Source organism: Motacilla alba, chromosome 4, assembly GCF_015832195.1.
Source record: "Motacilla alba alba isolate MOTALB_02 chromosome 4, Motacilla_alba_V1.0_pri, whole genome shotgun sequence".
NCBI lineage: Eukaryota > Metazoa > Chordata > Aves > Passeriformes > Motacillidae > Motacilla > Motacilla alba.
The window spans coordinates 59,055,080-59,072,591 of NC_052019.1; positions in this window are offsets into that span (position 1 = coordinate 59,055,080).

The window sequence follows — 17,512 nt, forward strand, 5'->3', positions numbered from 1 at the left end:
AGGAATTTCATAAGGGGAGTGTCTATCTGAATGGAGTAGAAGTTCAGAAAGAAAGTCAGGATGAAAACTAAGAGGGTTTAATCCTTTGGGAAAGGAGTGAATATGTTACACATCCAGTACTGGAAAACCATTTTGGAAGTGGATTCTTGACCTGCCTAATTACCTTGGAAGAGATGACCACCGATTCTCAGCTCAAGAGAAATGTCCTTGCAGACTCTGCCCATTGGGGTCGCAGCTGGACTGTGCTATGACACTCACTGCTGCTCCAGGGATTTGATCATCATCAGAGAGGTCTCCTGCTCCTGTGGGGGACACAGCTAAACCAACAGTTTGGACATGCCCATAAGAGTGCTGGTTACCAGTGTTGACCACTTCTTTCTCTCAGACGGTCAATGTCTCAACTTCAGGCTCCACCTTCTGGCACATCATGTTGCTCTGTTTCACCCCCTGAAGTGTTTCTTCCCAGTCTCTCCCTGACTCAGATTTCAGATCACCAAATTATAAACGCATGAATAGCCGGAAAGAGACCTTGGGGATTCTTTGTTCCTCCTTTTAGTTCCCTCCAAACCAAATGATCATTTCCACAGAGTCAAGGGCATTTTTACAGAGGTCTACACTACCAAAAGGGAAGCCTCCAGTATTCTCATCATTTTAGAGAGGGTTCCTTGTAGTCTTCAAAATGTGCAGTTGTGCTGGGCTGCACCTTGTAACTCTACTAAATAAAGACCTTTTACATCGCAGCATTTATTGTAACAAAAAAGCACAATTTATTGCTCTAGAAATATGTGGCAACCCCTCTAGCAAATAACAAACAAGTTAAGAGGGCATCTGTTGACACTGGGCCTTGATGGATTTCAGTCTTGCAACCTCTGCATCTCTGCCTCTGACTACATCAGCTTATTTGGCCTAATTAACCTGAGTTTTCCTTGCTCAACAGAAATCATCTCCATGAAAAAGTCGTAGCTTGCAGATTCTGAGAAAGGTTTTTCTGTTTTGAAATATGAATGAGAACATGCTCCAGGCCATCTGGCACGGGCGTTCGTAAATTCCAAAATGGATTTATTACAAATTAAAAAGGAATTTTGGAAGTGTATTTTTTTAGAGCTTGTTCTGGTGTTTACAGATAACTTGAGACTGCAAAACTGTGGTGGTGTGCAGTCCGTATTTGAGCAAAGGCGTGTCCCCCTACCCCAGTCTTTCTCCACATCAAGTGACTAACCCCAAGGGTTCAGGTATTGTTGTTGGTGTAGGGGAGTGGGTATCATGATTTCTCCAAGACAGTGTCCTTTTCATGTTAAAACAAATGAGATAATTTTCGAAAACGAATGAGATAATTGCACTGCTAATAATACCTGAGCAAGTACCTCCATGTGGTGATGTACCAAACCCTTTGGGGAACTCAACATGACCACATGGTACAGACATCCCTTGCACGATGGTCCCAGGACATTTGTGTCCTACAACAGTTTCTGGAAATCCACTTGTTTCCCTGCAGCTTGGTGATACCAGTGTGCCAGCCCAGCAGCAGGCACTGGGTGTTATCATCTGGCCCAGGAACAAAAGCAGAATTCAGGCCTTTGAGGGCAAAGGAGAGAAATAAAAATGGTGGGAAACCATCTCTCAGGTACTCTGTTGCTGCAGGAGAGGGAGCTTTAAACTGGCAATTTTAAAAGTGCAGCTCTGTTACATAATCCAGGAAACTGGGAAAGCTGATCTTGTAGTCAAAGGACAAACTCATTTCTGAGTAGTTTCATTCACTTGGGAATAGTGCATATTTAATAGAAAAGAAATACCTACAAAAGCCCAGATGCAAGATTTACATTCAACTGAATTACAAAGGATACTGAAAAGAATTGCTACATTTTGGTGGAAATCTCTTGCTTTCAGCATTTGTGAATTTAGGAATACTTTCATTTTAAAAAAGCTTTCACTGAAGCATGGTCATCCCTAAAAAAATTGAAAAAGGAAACTTGCTGAAAATATTAATTTCCAGAGGCTCTGTTCTATTCCCTTAGGTCTTTAAAAATCTCAGATTGAAATGGATGAATATGCAAGTGCCACTTATTGACGGCCTCCCAAAAGCAGTGAAATCCTTTGAAATCATTGTGGAGGTAATTGTAAGAGAAGCTATATGCATAAAATTACTTCTCTGGTGCAATATAGATCATAAATCAGTTATCAATCAATCTACCCACAACTATTTCAATCTAGAAGATTTAAAAACATATGCCTATACATAGGAAACCAAAGCTAAACCACCTGTAACAAAGGGGCGTGTGATTGAAAGATCTGTTTTCCTCTTGCTGTGATGCAGCATGAAGGAGCCAAAGAATATTTTCATATTCATTGAATTTAGGGAGGAAACTCACTGTCTGATGATTTCTCATGATACTTAATCACACTAATAGCATGGTGAAAATGTTTGGCCACAGTGTTTATTGTAGTAGCTAAAAGAAAATATGAGGTGAGCATGGGCGACAGGACACCAACATCCCTGGATTTTGTCTGCCCAGGACCATGTTAATGGTGGCCAGATCTAGACTTCTGCCTGTCTCCTTGCCATGAGTGAATCCTATCTCCTTTATCACTCCTGGGCTTACAAACACAGACAAAACCTGCAGGTGATGCTCATCCACATTTTGAGAACTTCTGCTAAGAGGGCTGGACAAAGCTGGGATTTTTTTTTTGTCCTTTCACACTCTGCTTCTGGATAGTCTCAAAGGTATAACACAGTATTCTTTTATTTTCCCTTAAATCTATTTGAAAGTCAATAAGCAATCCAGAAAGAAGCACAACGGCTCTCTGCTGAGTTACCCAATCATTTAGGTAATGCTGAAATTGGTTTAATGAGCTGATATGCAGGTAAGGAAGAAGAAAAGGAATCATCTGCAGTTGAGTCAGACAACCTTGATGATGAGGGAAGAGCTAAGGTTTTCTAAACAAATTTTAAGATGTGAGTTTTTCTGTTTTTCTGAAAAAAACCACAGATATTGAGACTATTTTCCCGCTAATCTGTTAAAAATAAAAAAATCTCTGAAAAGAATGTGCTCCATTTAGGAGACCTGCACTTTGAAACACAAGGCATTTTTTAAAATTGGCGAGAAGGAAGAGTGGGGTGGGCCAAAATGAAATGTAGAGAGGGTATTTCCATCAGGTTCATACCAGAATTTTATTTCCTCCTGAGGGAAAAAAAAACCCTCTTATATCAAACCACTAGACAATTTGCTTAATTTTATAAGTAGAGAAATATTTGAAAATGTGAAATAATTATGTTCAATGGAGGCTGCGCTTAGCAGAGGAAGAGACTGTGCAAAAGGATATTTCCAAAGGACAACAAGAGCAGCCACAGAGCAGATTCTCACTATGTTCACATACTCACAATAACAGCAGGTGAAATACATTATTAGGGATGGTTGATGTTGACTTCTACATTTTCCAAGGGTTTATGAGTAATGGGTCCCATGGTAGCCCCATGTTACAAGAAATAACACCATTATAATATCAAAGCTGTAAGCAGAGCGTGGAGGCGACGGCAATAGAAAACTGGAACGGAATCATGCTCACACCCTGGGTTTTCTCACCTCTGCCTTAAAGTGATTGTGTTTAAATAAAAAATGAGGACAGGAGCTTTTCCCCTCAAAAATGGCTTGGAAAATTACCTTTGGCCTACCTAAATTTCCCCATTTTGTTTCCTGTTCTTGTTCTGAAACCTGCTGGGCACCCCAAGGAGATGCCATGCTGTACTAGAGCACTTGGAGTCTCTAAGGCATGGGAAGATGGACTCCCAGCCCTGCTCCAAGTCAATGACAGCATTTAGGTAATTTGGCTCCCTGGCCTGTGCTTTCAGAATTGGATGCTGTCTTTCCAGAATTGGATACAGTACCTGGTCACTGCTTCTGAATCCTCAGATTCAAGGGTTTTCACTTAATGAATTTGATGGGACACCTTGGCCACTTGGGACAAGTGTAAAACAATCCTACCCAAAAAGTCACAGGAATTTCTTGCATTTTCACTTTCCAGCAAATATCTCTTGGTATCTTCAAGAAATATTAATACCCTAGACAGCTAAGGATGAACATTTACACTATATTCCTGTAACATATCCTATGTCTCAACAATTTTAAAATCCCACATTTGCCCAGGGCGTCTTCACCTTTTTTTTTTCCCCCCTAATATCTGTATATTAGTCCTGGGCATTTGCTTTTGTTTACTTGAAAGAATAAAGGCAGTCCTGGGTCTCTTCCTACCCTGCACACCCAATTTCTATTTCTCTTTTTTTTCCTCTCTCACTTGAAATCCTTTGATTTGCCAAAACTAGCTTAACATTTAAAAAGTTAGCGTGGACAAAGAAAAAAAGGAAAATAAATTTCAATTCTTCTGTTGTCAGGTTTTGAAAGTTGAAACAGTTATAAAAATGGTATCTGTTATAGGTTAAATTATATGGGTGCATGGAGAAGCCTTTCCCCATTCCCTTCATACACTGTTAAAAAGGAAAACAAAAAAAAACCCCACAGCCCAGTCTGTTTAAAGTTTTCAAACCCAGATTTTCCATTTTAAATAGAAAAGGCTTGTCTGGTGGCATTATAAGATTTCTTGTCGAGAGTAATCAAAATGACACATTCCTGGGAGAAATATAGCTTTAAAACACAGCCCATAAAAATGGAGTTTATAAAATTACTGACATTGCAATAAAACACGGTAAGACACTCTTCTTAGTGTTCTCTCAGCATTATCAACAAGCCTTCTGTGATTTCTATGTCATAGGAAAGCTGAGAATTATCACAGTTAAATAGCTTTGTGCTCTATTTACTCACCTTGCATAAAAAACCAGGTCTGTTAGAAGTACAAACCATGGCCAACATTGATTTGAGCATGACAGTAAACTTCAGTTACACACGCACAATTAAAAAAAAAAACCAGGCCTCTTTTTGTTTGTAGGATTTACTCCTTACTCTTCACCCTATTAGTTTGAAGGTTGGTTGTTAGAAACATTGGAGCTGGGAATTTTAGTCTGGGTCTCCACAGGCAAGTAGACGTACATACGCTCTTGGTCCTGCAGTCTGCATCCTGGAGGGTTCCTATGAGGGCAGAGACACAGCGACACAAGTACTGCTGAACTGTACAATAAACTCACAGGATTTGAAGTGCAGAGTGTCATAATCTGGATGTGGTGCTTTTTGTTACTCCTTTTACACAGCAACAGTCCTGCTGGTTTCAGCAAGTTTTTAAGTTCATGCTTTTTCCACTTGTTTTAGGAGAGTGCTTGCATGAATATCCATGGCAATAAAATACACACTTCAAATCAAACAAAACCTTCAAGCCAAGTCAGTGTTTCCTAATGCCTTTGCTCTGTCATCTGGGCAAGGCTTCTTATGTGACATGGGCTGCTCCACAGAACCCAGCCTTCAAGTAATGTTACCATTGCTCAGCTGAATAAATAAATTCTTACAGTTCACTATTTTTATCTTGAGTTTGTGTCCATTCCCAGAGATCATTCCTCTCTTCTCCTCTTGCTACATGGCTTTCACAAACTCTTTTTGTAGGAGGCTGTCAGAGCCTTGACCAGCCTTTCCCAGCCTTTCCCAAGGGCTGCCCCTTTCTTTCTTCATAGAGTTGTCATCAGGAGAGGAAAGCAGTAAAGTACATACTGGTCAGGGTGGTCAGGGTCAGAGTGACACATCTTTTGCCCCATTTTCAACTGTTAACATTTTTCTTCTATTATTTAAAGTTTCCAAGCTGGTCATTAAAACCTCTTTAAAAAACTACTGGAAGCACGTCAAACCAAGACTTGACTGCTTAGCATTATTTTCCCTTATTGTAACTCAGAGCTGACCTAATCAGGTCAAAACTCTTTGGAAACAAGCTGAAACTGCTAGTTAAACTGCAAGCACCCTCAACAGGAAGAGATCAGACAGCTAGCTGGTTTCATTCCCACAAAGGAGGCTGTCTTCTTCAACAGCTGTAAACATCACCAGGAAATTAACAGGACAAATTAACCGAAATACCGCATCCAATTCATCTACCATTTCATTTGATTGATGCCTGTATCCACCCACTTACTATTACCCTAATGAAGATGCCATAAAAACTCTTAGTTACTTAAAAGCCAGTAATTAGTACAGTTTAAGGATGTATAAACTCAGGAGCTGTCACACCATCCACCCAGTGGGGTAGCTATTAGTGAAATGGAAACAGGGGAGGCCTGGCATGCAAAACAGGAGCTGTGTGATCTGAATAATTCAACTTTTGCGAGAGGAGGCACACGGCAGAGCCTGATGGATATTCCCATGCCAAGGGACCCAGCCTCGTGCCTGCTTTTATACCACGGTTTTGGGGCAGGTTTGGCTCTACACAGGGCCTGCCTCTCTCAGCTGCTGACAGGGTAATCCAGAGGCACTGGTAGGGGGATTGGCTGCTGCACTGGAGTTAATGGAGTTTGGGCAAATCCCACTGTTTGAGGTTTAAGCTTTGCATCAGTGAAGATTTATAAGAATATCTCTTTTTCTCAACCATTCTCTCCCTTTCTAGGCAGAACTCAGTTAAAAGCACCTGTCAGTAATCTCTAGGTAAGGATATGTCCAGGGTTCATTAGCTCTTCTAAACAACTCAGAGTTTAAACTTTCCATGAGAAACTGCCCTTTCACTTGCAGAACTTTCAGGAAAAGCTACTCCAGTCCTGCAGAAAAAAAATAAATCCCAAAACTCAAGCTGTTCATACTTTTTCAGTGCAAATTAATTTTCACTCTTCTCTAGCACAATAGGGACTTGCAGAGTGAAACCGATCCTATGAACATGTCCCTGTTGTGACATTATGTGACACCTGTAGCATTGCAGTAGGTTGTTATATCAGATGAAATCATACAGACATCATGTTAGGAGCAGGTTATCATTTGCTGTGAAGAATTTTAAGTCACTAAACCACATGGTGCAGTATTAATTTATTCAAGAATAATTCTGAACATTTGAAACATGGATCAGCACCTGAATCTTTCAGCTGAGCTCACTCTCTTTTTCTCATCCATAAGTGACAGAAGTCAAAACCAGTGCTTTTTGAAATAGGCCAAAATTGTGGCTCAATGCCAATTCAGTGGGTTGTTTGTTTTTTCCTTTTTTTTTTCTCATTTTGTGTGGGGGGTGGGGGGGTGGGGTTTAACGTGATTAATATGGAACCACAAAGGTCTAGCAGAATAAACAAAAGAAAGGTTGGAGGTTTTTTTAATAGAAAATTTCATAGTGACTATTTACAGGCTGTAGAACTTTTACTTTACGAAAGAGACACTATAAAGGAAGTGGCTGTTTATTCAGTTCCTGGGAAAATAACTAAATGCAGGCTGGTATTTATTCAGCTGAAATATTAGAATAGCATTTGCCCATATACTTAAAGTTGTGTCAGCATTTCCATTATGAAGCTTGGCACTTAAGAAAATCAACCCAGAAGCATACTGGATAATAAATTAAAAAAAAACACAAATAAATAAAATTAGTTTTTTATAAAGTTAAATTGCTTTTAAAAATTCTGACTATTTAAACAGGATGAAAAGAACAAAGAGATGCCAGTAGCAAGCTGTACCAGAAAGCCTTCAGGATGCTTTCACAGTGCTAAATATATAAAATGTCCTTGAAGAAGCAGTTAAATTATTTTCTCACTACATATCAGAATAAAGACAAAATTGCGAAGGATTTAGTTGATAACTTTGTTCATTTGAAGTAGTTTTCCTATGTAAGGACAGAAATTTACTTTCATTTTGAATTACAGATAATCTCATTATTTTTCATCATTTTAAAATTAGAGGCTGATTTCCCACTTCAGAATTTCAATGAACTGAATATCTTGATAAGGATTTTGTCTAATATAATTAAAAAGCCTTTTATCAATAATTAGAAAACGATGGTTTCACTTGAAAGATAGTCACTCTGCCAAATATTAAAAAATTCTATAATTTTCACTATAAAAAATTGCAGAGGGGTTCTACTCGGGCAATATGTGTGCAAGCACACTTTCAGTACTATTAAACTGAAGCTACTCAACGTGAAAAGTTACACACTTGAGCATGTTTTAGAAAAATTTTTGTCAATTTCTTTTTTTTTTTTTTTTTTTTTTTTTTTTTGTTTTTTTGTTTTTTTTGTTTTTTTTTGTTTTGGGGAAGCAACAGCTAGAAATTCCGAGTACTGAAATTGCTAAATCTCAGTGCCTGGAAGGATCTTTGCCAGAGTCTGTGTTTTCCAGACCCACAAAACAACAGCACCCCTGCTAGCCTAGGGCAGAAGGCTAAGATTTGGTGACTCCAGGCATCATCAGCTAATCATGACATCTTCCCTCTCCTCCTCAGCCCTGTGTCCCAGCATGTCATCCTCCTTAGTGGGAGGCACCATCTTGTTTTCAAGTAATTAATTAACTTGTAATACCCCTCATCAAGCCGCCCTGATGATATTCCTTCTATTATTAATGCCAGCACTTCTTCTACTCCGTATGAACTACCCAGAGGATGAGAGAGAAAACCCACGGATGCCTCTGTGTCAGCATTCCCCATCACTAGCTCCAAACCGAAATGTGGAAGCCCTAACACTTGTACTTACAGCAAGGTTCACCCTCAGGACCAACTTGCTGTGCTGCCACAATATACACCCTGTTATTACTGATAACATTACTCTATCACCTCCAGCCAAGCTTTCCCTCACCACTCACAAAGCCGTCGCAACGGAAATATCCGTAGCATTGGTCCTGACATCCTTGGGATTGCATTTAATGTCTATGTGACTTGAAGTAACCCCCTGATACCTGATCATGATGCTAAGCTGTTTATTTATTTATTCTTCCTTATTTCCGATGGTGAAGATGATTAATGCCACTCCGTTTGCTGCATTCACCTCTGCTTTATGGGGGCTGTCCTTGAAGGACATCCCCTTACAGAAAACGCTGATAAAACTAATCTTTCCTTGTCAGGCTATGCAAATGATGACTTTATCAGAACCTGGGAACAGTTATTTTGTAAGTGTGAAAAGCCACTGGAAGAAACTCCAGTGAACAGCAATAATCCTTATAAGAAAAAGAAAAAATAAAGGACTCCAATGGTCAGCATTAGTGATGTAAACCACTGCACCTCTGAAGAATACAGTACAGTTCAGATCATGTAATAGAGAAGTAAAGTGTAAGTGGAAGCCTGGAAGTTTCAGGACATTGTCTTCAGGGTGAGAGAGCATTTCTGGGGAATATTAGCAAACCCACGCATTTTACACTAGCAGCGACTCCATATTTGACAGCTGTTACTGCAAGATCCAGGAGAATATTTAATGTTAAACAAACAAATGAGTTAGATGACGCCATTTCCTACCCCTACCCTCCAGTTCTCAAAGAGATTATGATTTTTCTTGGAGAATATTAATCCATCAGAATGATTCATCATACAGCTCCTCTGAACAACCCCTGGTCTCTACAGATTCTCTCAGAAGCTTGGTTAAAGACAGTTTTGACAATACCCCATTTAAACATTCATGGAGGGCATGTCTGATGTTTCCCTTGGGATACTTCCTATCTTTACCAGCACCTTCTGCTCCAGACTCTGAACACACTTTCCACAAAATCATATGCAGCTGAAAAACCACACAGATCTTTACCAAATATCCATTTGCAAAATCATAATTTAGCTCTCGGTAAATTCATAGGATTGTATTTCAAGAACTTCTATTAATTTCTGGTTTCTACATATGCCCACATGGATGAGCTTAAAGCAAAAAATTTACATACAGTGTGCTGTCATTTTTGCTTCAGAAAGGCTGTTTCAAATGAAAGAATTTAATATAATCTCAAAAAAGGAACAGATTAGATGAAGTTGGTCATCTCTGGTAAACAGCAGTCTGTGCTAAAGGCTGTGGCAATACCATTGGAACCGTGGTGGCCCAAGCACATAAATGAGGTGAAGATAACAAAATGCATATCTTTTCCAAGTATGACTGAAATTTGTCACTGTTTTTCAAGTGAGTATGTTGTTTTTAGAAAAGAATAAAAAATAATCTCCCTATTGCAAGTTATGCCTTGCTTGTGGATGAGACCACTCCTTGTACAGACAGGGCATGAAATGCCTTATGCCTTTATTTCTCTCAACAGAGAACAAAGGGCAAAGATGGGGGCACAAGTTAATTGCTCCTCATCGACTGGCTCATGGTTACCTCTAACATATACTGTACCTTAATCCAGCATACCACTTAGAATACAACATAGAAGGAGCTAGAATTGCTAGCTAAAATTTGTTCCAACCCAAACAAATTTAATATTGGGTTGCATATTTGGTTAGCTAAATTGTGTCTGAGTTTAATTTTCACGTGTCTGTGTGTTTCTCTGAGTCAGCTGGACTAAGAAGTGAGACACTATAACAAAACCTGCTCTTGTGGTACTGCCAGCTGGGTCAAAAGGTAGCATCCAGACCTTCAGAAAAATCCACTGGGTGAGATCTCCCACTCACTTTCTCTTGAGACTGCAAAGGTTCCAGATTTGTAGATTTTTAGGTGGAATGAGAATGAGAACCTGACACCTGAGCAGAAAGTTCACTGACCTACAGGAAGGCAGTGGAGGGGACCCTAAGCTACACACCCACCTTCTCAGAAGAGACCTCTGCACAGGACTGGATGTCACCTTTCAACCTCTGTGACTCCTGTCAGTGACACCAGCCTCCAGAGCAAGTGTTGGCCTCTCTGTTACTTACAGACATAGTTTCCGAGCAGCAAGTTTCATGCATTTGAGGCTCTAACTTGTTATTTCAAAGAATGAAATTACCTGTCAGGGACATTTGCTGTATAGTTTTACCACCACAGTAGAACTACTTTGAATACTGCTAGATTATTAAAGTTCTCCTTCAGGAATACTTTAGAAATAATTTTGCTGCCCTCTAGCCTACTGTTGAAATCTCTCTAGCATGCCAGCATTATCCTTCAGGAATGCTTCTGAAATAGCTTTATTCTCTTTACTGTCTTTTTCACTTCTATTGAAATCCTTCCAGAATGCTTAAGTTAACCTTCAGTGAGATGCCAGAATAACTTTCACATTCTGGAAGGGTTTCAATACTGATTTAAAGGATATCAAAATGCAGTTTTATGTCCGTTTTATTTTGTTTCAGAGTAAGGATTGTGGCAGCAAAAGACAGATGTATGAATTTCATTATGTTGTGTTTTGTGTTTATATAAACATGTCTAACCACTGAGACTGCAGTAATAGTGGTCCTGGAACACAGAGAAAGTTATTTTTAAAAAAGAGCCTCTAAAAATTGCCAAAGCATGAACTGAGGTGACAGCAGGGAATGTGGTTTTGTTTGCTTAATGGACCTGCAAGTGAATTCTGCTGATCTTACTCTGACAATGAAAGTTTTGAGGGCATGAGCCAACTCCTTTGATTAAAATGAGAAAGATCACAAACCTTTGCCCCAAACTCTGTCTGAACCCAAATTAAATCTATTTTGAGGTGAGAAAAGTTCCGGTTGTTTTCTGTTGCTGTGCATGTCTGGTTTCAGCAGGGGGAAATGTTTAGATATTGCCACAAAGACTGTGTCTGTAATGTTTCCAGCTCAACAGAGTCAGAAAATCCCAGTATCTGGTAGATATTTCTAACAAACTCATGAGCATGTGAGATAATTTAGCATTTCCCATGTATTTGATGGATAGTACTGTCCCTTCTTATTTATGCCCATGATTCAGATCTCTGTATTAAATCCTACAAAAATATACACTACCCTGGTCCACATGGCTGACCTACAAGCAGAAAGCAAAATTTCAGTTTTTGCAAAGAGTTAAAGGACTTCTGCTGCTGTTTGGTGGGGTAAGTGAGCCAAGAAGCCACTACCTGTGCCATTTGAATTGAGCGCTAGTGAAACAAGGAGAGGACAAAATTCCAAGTGACTCTCAGGAAACTGGGGGGCATAAAGGCATCATACACCTCAGCACCTCCTCCTGGGTTGCATATGGGTGCCTGACCTGGCCTGCTGTATTTTATGGGACCTGTCCTCAGGCTCATGACCTTACCCAGGCATTGTGGCCCAAGAGAAAGCACATTGTGGAGGCCCAAAAGGCAGTACAGCACTCTTCCTGAATCCAGTAGGCTTCACAATGCAGCCATTATTTAGGAGCAAATAATTCTGATGGTTGCTGGCACTTTCTTGCTCTGGCATGCAGTCCTGGTCTGGCCCAAGTCTAAAGCTCTGACCAGAATTAACATAATAAAAATTAAAAGATTAATGCCTAAGCACTCAGTGCCTCCTTCTCTCAATCACTGGATTTTACCATTTTTCTCTGCAATAGCATCCACAACTAGTGGAGATCAGCTAGGACTGTAGGGGTCACTTACACTTCTCAGCAAGAAGCCTAAAGAGTTTTGATCTAAAAGAAAATCTTCTGAAAGATTTCCTCCTATGTCAACAAGGGGTCTTATTAAACTTTTATAAGATATCCAATGATGTCTTTAAAATGGTTTGTCATGAATAGAAGCTTGTAGCTAAAGCAATATACAAATGCATTAAGGTAATTTTTTGTGAACACCTTATATGAATAATTGAAACAATACTACTGTGTAGCTTAGAAATACAAATTTGATGGACCCGATCATGTTTCTTCTTTCTTTCTTAGAATAAAATCAAGACTGTACATTCTGCACAGAAGAGCTGATGTCCTTTTGCTCCTCTAGAAACCCAAGAGCAATGAGGTTATACCCTTGTTTAAAGGTCAATCCCATGCACAAGGTTGCCTGCTGAATACCCAAGCTGCTCTGGAAAAAAAACCCCAACTAACTGTGCCCATCTGCCCACCATGTGCTTTGAGGCAGGAAGCTCATTTGAACTGAGAGCATATCTGCTCAGAGGCAAAGGAAGAACCAGTAGCAATGTCCATTATCAGATGTTTCAGTACAGCTAACAAGGTCCTGTTCCTGCAAAACTCCGGAGCAGGAGCTGAATGTTGAGTACATGAATGAGACCTGAGGATTAAAGTGAGAAAAAGGCTTATCTTCATACAAGTGCTTTGCAGGATTAAGAACTACTCAAATGATACAAAGCAGTGACAGGTTCTCCTCTCCAGATCATGAAACTGCCTCTTGGATCCAAGCAGGACTTGCAACAGTTTGCTTTATTTCATTATAAGCTCATTTAAATACTGGAGGCAAAAACATTTAACCTTTCCATTGTTCAGTACTGCATCCCTGATTTGGTTTTGTACAGCACTATTGCTGGAAGATTAAGAGCTCAGTGGCAAAAGCAGTCTTGATCATATTCCCTACCCCACCACATATTTACACCCTTTCCCAAATTTCAAGTTGTGAATGCCAGCTATTCCTCATCACAAAGGGACCTTTACTACAACAAAATATTATTTTAAAGCCATACTAACAGTAATTGGAGGCAATTGAGTTTTATCAACTAACACAAACTGTGGGATTTCAGAGCTGGATTTCAGCTGGTATTTTAATGAAGTGTGCACTAACAGCACAAAATCTTCTGTCACTCCAGCAGCTGAGTTTCATATACAGACCTTTGATAGGGTGACCATGTGTTAACACTCACATGGTTCCAGCACATGAGTGTACACACCAGCAGTCCACAGATCCATCACCCAGGTCAATTTTCTCCCCCCCTTCCCCATCCCAGTGAATGATCCAATGCTGTGGGTACAAGCTCTTGTTCAGGCACTGGAAAAGCCAACCTTTCCTGTTCTACACCATGTCTGCATTCCTGGTGCGGCCCCCAGCTCTTTCTGCTAGTCTGTGCACCTTGCAAATGCTGTCCTTTGGTGAGGACATCAGTCCAGTTGGGGTCAGTCCTGGGTCCATCACAGCAGAGGAAAGATTTCCTGCTAACTGGAGTGTGTGACTGCATCTGTCCCTCACACTAGCCCTGTGGGGAAACCAAATTATGACCTTTATTAGCCTGTGGTATCTTTTAGATTTCAAGCTACTTGGACCAAATCTGTGAATCAACTTGATTTTGGTCTCCTACACATTTCATAACAGATTTTATACTGGCTATGAATATTTCACTAAGTCTGTCAAAGCACGTAGCTTCCACACCTTCATTGGAAGTGGATATTTAAACTCAAAGTACTTAGAGGAATGAGTCAGGAATAGACAAAGTTCTCAATTATACTCAACAGGTTCCCACACTGCAGATGAAAAGAAAATGTTCCAATGTTCTGTGAAGACCATCTAGAATTTTGCACAAACATTTAGAGTTATATTCATGATGACTTTTACTCCCTTTGCAGTTAAACAGATGATCTATACATTCGCACAAAAATTCAGAGCATTTGTGATCATGTAAATTTTTTTAACTGGTTGGTGAAACAGCTGATATATTTAGTCTGGAAAGAATAACAGTAAAATTGTATTTCACTATAGCAAAAAGTTTATTTATCTGAAGGCATCAGAAAACACACAGGCTCCTTTAAATAAGTAGTTTTTTGACTGAGAATAAACTTTATCATTCCACTTTTAATTTCTGTTTCTCTCCTCCAAACTTCATCTTGACACAAATCACAAGAACTAACTAGACTACAATTTTGATTAAGAGATGACTTTTTAAGCAGCTGACCATAAACAGTCTAATGAACTTGAGACTGAAGATGAACCACCAAGCTCATTGGTGCAACAACTTGATTAACTCAGAATTCATTACCTGTAATATTGCTATTTGGATAACTGCAAATTAAGCCACAGAAAAGCAGTGTGACTTTGCTTCAAGTTTAAGCTTTTTTCATTATAAATGCAAGATTGCTGCTGAAGATGAGCTACTCAATTTAATTAATTGTAATCTGATTAGTTTAGAACATAACATCTACTATATCAGATTTCTCAATAAGTCTAAACAAGGCAAGAATTCCCTTTAGTTTGTTTTGATGCCTACTGTCCTAGTCTGCTTTAGGCTGAAAAATCTTTCTCTTCCCTTTCATGATAACATAAATGAAAACAGACAAACCAGCGCAGAAAAACAATGTAAGTTTTCTAAGGCTGGAAGTACTTTTGATTTGGACACAAGAAATCTTGAGAGTGTTTCAGGTATCAACTTATTGAAGCTACAATCAAATATATGTTGAACTTTTGCTACTATGGCATCTGTGCAATAGGAGAACATTGCTAAGTCGCTCCTCTGTTTTTCTTCCCAAATATACGTAGGAAGAGGGAAAGTTATTCTCATGCAAATGCAGACATGTGCAGGTCAAATTGGATGTCTGCTATCCTACAAGAAGAATTTGGAAGATCAAAGAATTCAGATCAGTTTTTCCCAGGGAGAGGGAGATGTTCAAAGTTAAGTGGGTGGATAGAAAAATTTAAGGAAGCATGAACTTTTGCTCAGAAAATTTAACAACTGAGGGATGGGTGGAGATGTGGACATACAAATAGACTGACAAGTACAAATACTTGATACAAACAAGCATTTCCGGCTGGAGGCTGGACTAGAACATCACAATAGTCTCTTTTTGTATACTTATCTGCAAGCTGTGTATATTCATGCAAATACAGGATTTACATCCTGTTGAAAGATGGTTACAGGAGTTTGTAAACCAGATTGTATAACAGCACATATTTTCACACACTTAATTACAGCAAGTTGACTTCTAGTGGTTTTATTTCCTATGTGGCCTTCACAAAAAATACAACATACATGGCTAAATATTTCAGAAGTAGCCGAAGGAAATTATTTTTGGACTATATGTTGGTCTTCTTAATACTGCTTATCCCTCTAACCAGGAATCATTCAGCTTTGGTTATTTCAGTGGGATAGAGCAGTCAGCTGTCCTCAGCTTTTTTTACTGTGACTATATTGGTACCCAGAAAAATACACTAGATGATACTTAAAGGATGACAATTATTACAGATTAAATAATCTCCTCTAATAACTTGGCTTCCTTTGTCTTGTGATTACATGATGAGTTGTTCTAATTGTCCAAAATTAGTTGATGAAATTATTTCTTGAACATCAGTGACTATAATGTGGCATGCAAGCAGAGCTGGTAAAATGCAGTCAGTGCTTTAAATCATGTAATCTCATTTCTAGTCTTTTTTTTAAACCACCCTAGCACTTTTGAGTAGGTTCTTTTATGAGTTAGAGCCACAAGAAGAAAGGAAAATGTTTCAGGAGGATTTCAAGATGAATGATTTTTCTTTGTGTTCTGAACTGGAAAAAAAGACAAAATATTTCTAAATTTCCACATAGGAAAACAGTAACTGAGAATCAGTTTAGGTCTGGGCAATGGGATTTTTGTCTCAGTAAGTTACGTTAACTAAATTTACTTCCTAAGCATGAAAAAATTAAACTTTTTTCTGACATCTTCATCTGAAGAACAATAGGAGCATTAGAGGAAGAATATTAGCTACAACCTGCACGTGCCACTCCAGATGAGTAAGATGCAAGAGATACGATTTTAACATATCTCTTTTAAGCAAGGGACAGATACATTTCAATGACCATCCTGCAAGGGGTACAGGTCAAAATAAATTGTCAGCAAGAAAATATTTTAAATTATAAGCTGTTTATGTTATTCCACATAGCACAGTTTTTATTGCCTGGCTTTCTACACAACAGCATCAGAAGCATGTAACATCTGTCAGCTGTAGGATGTGCTTCTTGGTGGTCTGCAGAAAGGCCTTTCAAACAAAAAGCAAATATGTTTCTCCATGGCTTTGAAACCTCTCCATTTCTTTGAGAAAAGCATGCTATTCATTAATTACATGCTGAAATTTTTATGGGAGGACACAAGTACCTGAACACAGGTGATAAATGTCTTAAAGGAACACTCGGAAAGATTGACAAGATGGAAGATTACAATGATTAGTGTCTTTGTAACTCTTTAGGTAGATATAATCTCCCCATCTTTCTGAAGCAAATTACTACACGACTTTAGTCATAAAACAATAAAAGTCTCCAAAAATAAATTGAGCAAGAGAAGGAAAACAGAAGCAGGGAACAATTCTATAAATATACATTATCATCTCTTACCCACAGGACATTTGAAAGATTTAGAGTAGTAAGAATATCAAGTTTCTAATATCTTACTGGAGGTAATGGTAAGAAAGGGACGCAAAATACACGCATTTAAAAAATAAAATTATTTTGTAAAAAAAAGGATTAGTTTCATTGTAAAAAAGAATCAGAACTTAAGGAAATTAAACCAAAAATTACACTTAAAAGCAAAGGTCAAGATAAAAAGAAATATTTTACAGAACAGGCACAAAATGGTTGTGATTGGACGACAAAAAGCTTATGACAAAGTCATTCTTTTCCATTGTAGAAGAAAATATTTGTTAATGAAGAATAATGCCTTGAAAATGTGATGTAAGTGCAGAAAAGTGGTGTTTATCTTTAGCTTGTGATGCTGACATCAACAATAGAGTGCTCATATTAACCCAGTGCCCTTAAAAATAAACAGCAGTGCACTTTAATCTTGGTGCTTTTACTTTTATCTGAGATTAGTCCCTCTGCTTTGTTGAACTACAATTAAAGGGGGAGAAAACATGTAGAAATTAAGCAAAAATTATGAGTAC